This window comes from Bos javanicus, chromosome 3 (genome assembly GCF_032452875.1).
Source record: "Bos javanicus breed banteng chromosome 3, ARS-OSU_banteng_1.0, whole genome shotgun sequence".
Taxonomy (NCBI): Eukaryota; Metazoa; Chordata; class Mammalia; order Artiodactyla; family Bovidae; genus Bos; species Bos javanicus.
In genome coordinates this window covers 101,090,943-101,102,027 of record NC_083870.1, presented here as the reverse complement: position 1 = coordinate 101,102,027, position 11,085 = coordinate 101,090,943, and positions in this window count along the sequence as shown.

Below are 11,085 nucleotides of genomic sequence, written 5' to 3'. Positions count from 1 at the left end.
GAGTCAGACACGACTGAGCGATTTTCACTTCACTTCAGAATTTAAAAAGTATAGCTATAGAATTACAGAATTACAGTGAAAATCACACTTGCTACTTGTATGATGCTAATCATATTATTTGTAAAAGGGAGGTAGTAATGATAAATAATAACCTACACATAAAATTTACTAGAAGTAATTCAAATCTAGTGTTTCTTCAGTGTAATAGATAACATGTTTATATCTGTAAATGGATTTATATCTGCAAATACCTAAATGAATTATTGTGAAGTAGCATAAACCCTTGTTGTTTAGTTGCTAAATCATGTCCGACTCTTTGCCACCCCATGGACTGTAGCCTGCCAGGCTTCTCTGTCCATGAGATTTCCCAGACAAGAATACTGGAGTGGATTGCCATTTCCTTCTCCAGGGGATCTTCTTGACCCAAGGATAGAACCCAAGTCTCCTGCATTAGCAGGGGGATTCTTTACTGTTGAGCTACCATGGAAGCCAGCATAATCCCTTGCTGTGCTGTGCTGTGCTTAGTTGCTCAGTGGTGTCCGACTCTTTCTTACCCCCATGGACTGTAGCCCCCCAGGCTCCTCTGTCCATGGGAATTCTCAGGCAAGAGTACTAGAGTGGTTGCCATGCCCTCCTCCAGGGGATATTCCCAACCCAGGGATCAAACCCAGGTTTCCTGCATTGCAGGCAGATTCTTTACCAGCTGAGCCACCAGGGAAGCCCAGCATAATCCCTCAACCCCCTTAAATCCGGTACCACAATTACAGACTTTAATGGCACCATTCTTTTCCTTCCTAGAACTTATCAGAGTTTATTTTGAGGGTGAGTATTCCTTTAATGCCTTTCTCCCTAACTAGATTATGAGCTAATGTAAGAGCAGAAAATATTTCTATGTAAAGGTCTATCTCTAACACTCACTGTAATGCTACATATATTATTGTTGTTGATCAGTCGCTAAGTCGCATAAGACTCTGCAACCCCATCAACTGCAGCACACCAGGCTCCCCTGTCCTTCACTGTCTCCTGGAGTTTGCTCAAATTCATGTCCATTGAGTCAGAGACGCTAGCTAACCATCTCATCCTCTGCCGACCCCTTCACCTTTTGCCTTCGGTCTTTCCCAGTATCAGGGTCTTTTCCAATGAGTTGGCTCTTTGGATCAAGTGGCCAAAGTATTGGAGTTTCAGCTTCAGTATCAGTCCTGCCAATGAAAATTCAGGGTTGATATCCTTTAGGATTGACTGGTTTGATTTCCTTGCAGTCCAAGGGATTCTCAAGAGTCTTCTTCAGCATGCTGCTCAAAAAAATTTTCTTTCTGAATCAATGAATATGTTTGAGTAAATATCTGGTTTACTCAACAGCTGGAAACTATGGTTAATAGAGGTTGGGACATAAGAAGACATGTTACTTAAACATTTATTAAGTGTCAAGTTTGTTTCTTACAAGTTTGATTTCACTAGGTGTTTTTCCTTATCTGGAGGACATTAAAATTTATAGAAAAGTACAAAGAATAGCATAATCTATACCCATATACTCACCACTCAGAATTAATAATTATTACTTAATATAGCAGAAGTCCACTTTAACTGCCTCCATATAGCATCCCTGGGAGCAAGTACAACTTGAGTTTGGAGTCCATTTTTAAATTATGTGTGTGTGCATATGTAACATTGTTTTGTGTATACTTCATTTAATTAAATGGTATCACAGCTGCCTACTATCATATTGGTAACTTTCTTTTTCCAGTGCATACTGTTTAATTGCCAATTAAATTTGATAATATGTAATTGAATTTGTAAATATTTAGATGATGGGTAAGATGAATTTTCCTTCTTTGTTTTCCAATTTTTTCTTAGCTCTCTGTGTACTTTTTAAACCTTCTATATAATCTACTCTGTTTACAAAATTCCTTCAGGAATTCTTCTTGGAATTACATTAAATTTATAGATTAATTTGGGGTCAACTACAACCACTCCAGTACTCTTGCTTGGAAAATCCCATGGACGGAAGAGCCTGGTAGGCTGCAGTCCATGGGGTCATGAAGAGTCGGACACGACTGAGCGACTTCACTTTCACTTTTCACTTTCATGCATTGGAGAAGGAAATGGCAACCCACTCCAGTGTTCTTGCCTGGAGAATCCCAGGGACGGGGAGCCTGGTGGGCTGCCGTCTATGGGGTCGCACAGAGTCGGACACGACTGAAGCGACTTAGCAGCAGCACAACTGTCTTTATAAATATAATGTATCCTTTCATTTATATGAGTGTTCTTTGCCAATTTTTTCAAGAAAACTATTTTATTATTACTCTTATATCTATTTTGTGACCCTAGTTATTGATAGATCTTTTCCAAAATATCATTTTTTTTTTTCAAAATATCATTAAACAAGAAATAATCTCATCTCTGGCAGCTTAACATCGTTAGTGAGATATGACAAAACATGTGGAAAGTTAAATAACAGTAAAAGACTGTAATAATACAAAAAAAGTAATAGCTTCAGAAGATTGTCAGGTGATTTGAAAAAGCACTCATTATTTTGGGAATCAGAAGAAAGATTGGTTTGGGTAAAACTTGTGAGAGGGAGCTCTACTGTAGTCTTATTTCATGTAGGTCTTGGAGAATGAATAGGATTCAAATATGCCCAAAAGCTTAGGTAAGGAATTTCAATTATGTTGAACAACTTCAGCAAAAGCCCAAAAGCTGAAAAGTACAGAACATTCATGGAACAGTTAAAAATAAATGTTTGTATATAAAAATGGGAAATAAAGATTAGAAATACCTTTTAAAGCCACATTATGGGTAATATTAAATGCCAGGTTAAGGAACATGAAGTTAAGTATATAGTATGGGCAATGGGGAACCAAGATAGTGAAGGTTGTTAGACATCTATATAGCATGATAGCACTGAATGTAACCTATGTTTTCCACATCTCTTCCCTCATTAGTATGCTTTCTATGTTAGTCGCTCAGTCGTGTCCAACTCTTTTCTATCCCATGGACTGTAGCCCGCCAGGCTCCCCTGTCCATGGAATTCTCCAGGTGAGAATACTGGAGTGAGTTGCCATTCCCTTCTCCAGGGGATCTTCCTGACCCAGGGATCAAACCCAGGTCTCCTGCATTGAAGGCAGATTCTTTACCATCTGAGCCACAAGGGGAGAGCCAGTGTGCTTTGTACTTAGCACATAATAGACCCTCAATAAATGTTCCATGAATGAATGAATCATCTGGCTGTGATGTGGTGAATCTATTCAAAGGGGAGAAAAAGAGACATAGAAATCTTTTAGGTACCTATTCCAAAAATCTGGTCATAAATTGTAGTGGTCTCAATTCAGATGACAGTAGGAAAAGAAATTTCTCTGAATAAACTGCTTCTGCCCTATTGTTTCTAAAAAATAATGATATAATGACATTGTACCGTAGAGTAGCAGGGTGACTTCTTTTTTCCTGATAGCTCATGAAGCTACATTTTGTGTTTTCTGATATATTTGCCATTTTTAAACAAACACAAATAAATAAGCTACTATTTGTGAGGAGGTGGGTCGGTGGTAAAGAATCAGCCTGCCAATGCAGGAGACATGGGTTCAATCCCTGGGTCAAGAAGATTTCCCTGGAGAAGGAAATGGCTGCCCACTCCAGTATTCTTGCCTGGGAAAGCCTATGGACAAAGGAGCCCGGTGGGCTACAGTCCATGGGGTCACAAAAGAGTCAGACATGCTTAGCGATTAAACAACAACAACCAATAGTGAAGGATACTAGGTTGCTTAAGATAGCCTGGACATTAAGAACGAAAGAAACTGGGATTTCCCTGGCAGTGGTTAAGACTCCATGCTTCCAACACAGTAGGTGCAGGATCGATCCCTGATTGGGGAACTAAGATCCTACATGCCACAAAGGCACAACCAAAAAATAAAAACAAAAAAACTTCCAAAAGAAAAGAAGAATGAAAAAAACCCTATGTGACCCTGAGCTGGAACCAGGGAAACCTAGAATTGATACAGAGGAAGTTATAGGAAGGAGGAAAGAACATCTAATGATGATGATACTTAAAATTGATACAATGTTTTACAGTTTTCAGCTAGAAAACAAAACATTCCTGAAGAAAACTGATGCTGACCAAGAATATTAATTTTATTCTAATTCCATGTGGGCCCTAAATTGCTGCTTGTTAATCCTGTTATTCATCTCCAATTGACTAGCATCTTTATTCCCATTTTACCTTTGTAGAAATGCTCAGAAATATTGTGTTTTAATCAAGGTCACTAGCAAGTGAGTGACAGATCCAGAACTCAAATCCACCTTGTTGAATTCTGAGTCCAGTGACATTTGCTTTCTATACCATTAGTTGTCTCACCTAAGAGGCAAAGTATTTTGTGAGGATAGAATTAAAGTGACCATATATTCTCTCCTGGATAAGGACTCAAATTTGGCCTGAAGGGGGCTATCAGATTGATTAACCAGCAATGAGATTTCTCAGTAAAGCATGAGAACTGTTCCATTGGTTACAGTTAAATAATGAAACTTTAGGAAATAAGAAGGAAAAAGAGGGTAAGAACAGGAGGAAGGTGAAGGAGAAGAAGAAAGATGAAAAGGAAAAGCAGCAGTGACTTGTAGTAAGAAAGAGACCATATCACACTAGAAATATCAGCAGGTGAAATAATAATGAGAGCCCAAATCAGGTCTTGTTTATCCGTGGTTTGTGTGGAGTTAATATGGAGGTCAGTGTCCCTGAGAGCTATATGAAGCCACTGTTGACGTCTGCCAGCTCTTTTCAGAATTAGCCTAAACATTGGTTCACTTTAAAATAATACCAGTTTATTGATGTTAGTGTTATTGTTCTAACACTTTAAATACAAAAGTCAACATACAATGTGGGGCTGGCTATAGTCGGTCTAGTTTAGGAAACAGACATTAAACAAATAAACCTATAAATATATAAATACAGATGGTAGAAACATGGCATATAAGATTTTGGGGAATATGTAAAACGTGGCTGGGAATAGCAAGTACTTAAGATTAATTGGAACACAAAGATTGTGGTGAGAAGTACCAGGAAAAGACTATAAAAGAAACTTGAGAAACATTGGAAAAAGCTTTAGACTGCTAACTTAAGGAATCTGAGTTCTCTTAGCTTGGCAGAGGGAAGCCAATGAAGGTGTTTTGAGCAAGAGAGTAGCATGAAAAAAGGCCTGTTTGGGGAAGATTAATCAGACAAATGTGTGTGGGATCAATGGGAAGGAGAAATGGAGGCAGAAGATAAGTTAGAAGGCTATGGCAACATGTGAGAAGGAGGTAGTAAAGCCCTGTAGAGGACACACGACATCTAGACATCAAGGCTGAATTCTAGCCTGCACTCCATTCACCTGGCCCTGCACCTAAAGGGTTGCAATTTGGGTGTCTTTCAAATTCTCACCAAGGAACCATATGGGTAGTGACCCTAGGCCTGTATTACCCTGTTTCATCTCTCTCCTCTGGTGAGAGAACTGATCCATTTCAAAGAGACGGAAGTCTAAAGATACTTCTTTTATAGCATTGCAATGTCCAGGGTGAAAACACAAATACCAAAATCAATGACCAGGAAGAATGCATGACATTTTATGACAGCTCTTTTAATGTCAGGAAAATTTTGAACCAGTCTTAAAAACAAATCTTCAAAATTGCATTTGTGGAACATCCTCAACCCTTTAGGAATGGAACAAAAACCATGGGTGAGGGATAGAGTTAGGCTCAGAAATGGGGATTAAGGCATCATTTGGGAAGTAAACTACATGCAATCCAGAATAATTTATATGATAATGGACTTTATTCTGGTTTCAGTCTCAAAATGTAATGACAGACACCTATGCTCAATGATAATGCTAACTTTGAAAGTAAAAGTGAAAGTCACTCAGTAGTGTCTGACTCTTTGTGACCCTATGGACTATATAGTCCATGGAATTCTCCAAGCCAGAATACTGGAGTAGGTAGCCTTTCCCTTCCCAACCCAAGGGTCGAACACAGGTCTCCTGCATTGCAGGTAGATTCTTTACCATCTGAGCCACCAGGGAAGCCCAAGAATACTGGAGTGGGTAGCCTATTCCTTCTCCAGCCAATCTTCCCAACCCAGGAATTGAACCGGGGTCTCCTTCCTTGTAGGCAGATTCTTTACCAGCTGAGCTACCAGGAAAGCAAATGCTAACTTTGAATATAAATGAAATACTGATAAACTGGGGGTAGGGAAAGATATTTGAGAAATGGAAAGGAAAATCATGATTAAAACAATATTGAGGACTTCCCTCGTGGCATAGTGGATAGGAATCTGCCTGCCAATGCAGGGGACAGAGGTTTGATCCCTGGTCTAGGAAGATTCCACATGCAGTGGAGCAGCTAGGTCCATGTGCCACAACTATTGAAGCCCATGTGACTGTGCTCCACAAGAGATGCCACCACAGTGAGAAGCCCACGCACCACAGCTAGAGAGTAGCCCTTGCTTGCCGCAATTAGAAAAAGCCTGTTGCAAAGCCACGAAGATTCAGCACAGCCAAAAGTCAATATAAATAAATAAAATTATTTTAAAAATTGACTTGATTGGCCCTATTACCCAGCCCTGCCATATTTCTTCCAGTGAAGAACAACGATAAAATTAGAGGGATTTAGCTCCACGGTAAGCTCCAACTTGTCTAATGGATTGCAGTAATCCCACACCCCATTCTAAAGTGATTCGTTCAGGGATAGGCAGTTATAAGTCAATCGATGTATGGCATTTCCCTTGCATTGGGGATTGGTTTGGGAATGGGTAAAACCCACTAGGCCAATGAGACATGGTTTGCTGGCAACTTCCAAGAAAGAAATGTTCTCACTCTCTTAAAAGAGTTTGTGGAAGTAACTTTCTGAGTGCTCTGACATAGAAAAGGAGATTGCTGATAGCATGAAATAAATACAAGGGTAAGCCAGGCTTCACTTGAAGGTGACACACCAGAAGGCTATGGGAAACATAGAAAATAACTTGATTTCTGATGGCATTCTTGAACAGCTGAATCAAACCTACCCAATGCCCTCTATGTCTATTGACATCCAGTTACATGAGTCAATAAATCCCCTTTATAATGTTTCATTATTTTTGAGATATAATTTACATGTATTAAAATGTACAACCTCTAAATGTACAGCTTAATGACTCTCTACATATGTACATACCTATAAGGCCATCACACGCATCAAAATATAGAATATTTCTGTCATTCCATAAAGTTCCTTTGTATCCCTTTTCAATCAATATGAATTCCTGCCCACCACCCCTACCCCCACCCTGCTGCCCCAGAGACACATTATTCAAGTAGAATCCTATGTATGAATTCCTTTGTCTGGCTTTTTCCTCTAAGCATGTTTTAAGAGTCATCTCTGTTATTCCCACATATCAGCAATTTGTTCTGTTTTAATCCTGAGTAGTATTCCATTATACAAATGTACCACATGTCCATTTTTCTTTATCCATTCTCCCTTTGATGGACATTTGGCGTGTGTGTTAGTCAAGAAGGATTAGGTGTGTGAAAGCTTTATTAGAAGTTAAGCTTTATAGGGAACACAGAGAGGAAACTATGAACTAGGGAAAGACTGTGCGAGCTATCAGGGCTCCCCTGGTGGCTCAGCAGTAAAGAATCCATCTGCAATTCAGGAGATGCAGGAGATGCGGGTTCGATCCCTGGGTCAGGAAGATCCCCTGGAGGAGGGCATGGAAGCCCACTCCAGTATTCTTGTCCCATGGACAGAGAGCCTTGGTGGGCTATAGTCCATAGGGTTGCACAGAGTCAGACACAGCTGAAGTGACTCAGCATGCTTGTACGCACATGACAGCCATCAGAACTCTATGCTGGTGAAGAAGAAAGGAAAAGAAGGAAGATTGAGTGGAAGGGTCTTAGACTGCAATTTGGTTCTAAGAATGTTAGACAAAACCGGTCACCCATCAGAGAGGTCCTGCATCTCCCGGGATCAGGTCTGACTTAGTATCTCTTTTACACTCAGTCAGAAGAGCAATCTGTGGAAACCATGGCCTTTGAGTGAACATGGAGATGGATTCTAGAGCACAGCAATCAAGATGGTTAATAAAGAATGCCCTCACAATGTAATCTTCTCGGATCACAGAGATCCGAGAAGAGCGTTTTTATGGCTTCCACAGTCTACCCTTTATTTCACAGATTTGCTTCTCCTTACAGGATTGGGGAACATACCTTCCATAGTTCTCTTTCTGAGAGGAAACTCAGAAGAGGAAGGTTGACTGGGTGAGGTACAACCTCCATTGCTACAACTGATCCTGGGGCCACAACCAGTATTCATTTTCTTCCTCTTCTACTTATGCATTCTGAATTTGCCGCACCCTCAATTATCACCTCAGAGCTCACTTAGTGGTGTGACTAAACCTACAGTCCTTAGGATTCTGAGCCCTTAGTAATCATATCTTTCTCAGGCCAGGATGTTTTCATGTGTCTGGTCACAGTTACAGTGGGGCGAGGGAGTACCAGGAGGCACCCCAATAGATCTCTTGGATTCTGTGTGTTTCCTCCCTGACCCCACTGCGTAAAAGGAACACCATCTCCTTCTGCTGAAGGGTCAGTGACTCCTGTCAATATCGTGACTCCTCACCTGCTAGTCTCTGGACACAAGTCTCTGGTGCACTGGTAGGAGCTGTAGTTTGTGGTGCAGTGGACCAGGGCCTTAATCCTGCAGAACCTACTGTTGTGGAGACAGGAAGTGCACAATCCCCAGAAGGTCACTGGCAATGATTATAAGTGGGACCACTCCTGCTTCTATTCTTTGGTTTCAGGACATCTGTCTTCTTCCTAATAGAGACACAGCACTATATGCGTGCATGTGTACTAAGTTGCTTCAGTTGTGTCCGACTCTTTGCGACCCCATGGACTGCAGGTCCTCTGTCTATAGGATTCTCCAGGCAAGAATACTGGAGTGGGTTGTCATGCCCTCCTCCAGACGATCTTTCCAACCCAGGGATTGAACTAGCAAATCTTATGTCTCCTGAGTTGGCAGGCAGGTTCTTTACTACTAGCACCACCTGGGAACCCCACAGCACTACATAGAGGTCCCTAATTTGATGCACACACAGCATTGAAGGACGGCACCCATCCCTTCAGAATGTTGTCTCTGGGGACTTCTCTGGTGGTTCAGTGGCTAAAACTCTGCACTCCTAGTACAGGAGGGCAGGCTTCAATCCCTAGTGAAGAAACTAGATCCCACATGCTACAACTAAGAGTCCATATGCCTCAACTGAAAGATCCTACATGCTACAACTAAGCTCTGGCACAGCCACATAAACAAATATTTCTTTAGGAAAGAATGTTATGGCACTTCCCTGGTGACTCCGTGATAAAGAATCCACCTGCCAGTGCAGGAGATGTTGGTTTGATCCCTGGTCTGGAAAGATGCCACATTCAGAGAAGCAACTTAGCCCATGCACCACAGGTATTGAGCCTGTGCTCTAGAGCCCAGGAGCCACAAAAACTGAGCCCATGTACCGCAACTGCTGAAGCCTGTGCACCTAGAGCCTGTGCTCCACAGCAAGAGAAACCACCACAATGAGAAGCCCGAGGGCCATAACTAAGGAGTAGCCCCCTGCTCACTGCAACTAGAGAAAAGCTCATGCAGCAACAAAGACCCAGCACAGCCCAAAATAAATGAATACATAATTTTTTAAAGAAAAGAATGTTATCTCTGAGCTGAGCAGTTTAAATGCACCTGTAGAAGGCCGTTCTAGCATTCTATGAGGCTGGCTGCTTCTGGATGATGTGTTATCTGTTATGGCCAGTGGATTTCACAGTCAAATCAGATGATTCTAACAAATCTTTTGTTATGAAATGGGTCTCCTGGTTAGATGCTATTCTGTGTGAGATTCCATGCCTGTAGATCAGGGATTCCATAGTCCCTGAGTAGCGGTTATTGGCTGAGGTCTGTGGGCAGGTATGACAATTTGTATGTAGAACAGGAATCCATTCCTCTGAGAACAAACTCCTGACTCTTCTAGAATGGAAGGGGTCTTATATATTTGATCTGCCAGAAACCAGTTAGTCTCTGAAAAACAGTGCCATATCGGGGGCTTGGCTCTTTATCCTGATCAGAAACAGGTTGAACATTCAAGGAAACAAAAGCTAGATCAACCTTACTAGGAACCTGCCATTGGGCCTGTACGTAGTCTCAATTTCTGCCACAATCATCATCACTCTTTTGTGTTCCTATCATGCTAGTTGTGGGATAGCCAATGACAAAGGCTGGCTAACACCAATTAACCAAGTCATTTTGTCTGCTTCAATGTTCAGTGTCTCTTTCATAATAGATGCTTTCTGGTGCTGTGTAATTAAAAAAAAAAAATTGTTTTCCTTCTAAGCCCCTGACCAGATGGCCCATGCTGAGGCCACTGCCCAGGAATCTCTATATATTTTCACCTCTCTAACCCCTTCTCTCATCCTCACAAAGCAGACAACCAGATGCACTGCTCCCAGCTCTACTCATTTGGAATTTATTTCCTCTCCATCATTTTTCAGGGCCACTGCTGAATATGACTATAATTAAATCAGTATCCATTTTTGGCTTTCACTCACATTCCAAGCAGACTCACCCATAAACCAAGCTCAGGCTTTTTCTTTCTCTTTCAACTATTGTGTCAGACCTCCTTCTCCCCATACAGTCATAGGAGCAAGCTCAAAGAAGGGCAATGATGCAACCATGGTAGGTATATGAGGGCTTGAACTTCCTGCTCACACTCTCAGGCTCCTAGAGTCCTAAATGTACCATTTCCATCTTACAATAGACACATGCTGGGTATGTCAGAATTTATGACTTGGCCTTTCCAACAAAATCTAGCTCATAATGGAAAGTTCAATATTCGAAGTTAGGTAGTGCCCCATAATCTAGTGTGTAACCAGTAATGCATCTGGTGCTGTTTATCGCAGGGTATATAATCCTCTCCTGTGAGTTGCATGCCCTTGTTCCAGAATTTCAAGGCCTTCATTATGATTCTAATACTGGGGCTTGCCATAAATTCCATATTAAATCTTTTCTCACTATTGACAGCTCCACCTGGACCTGCTGAATCATACAACCCAA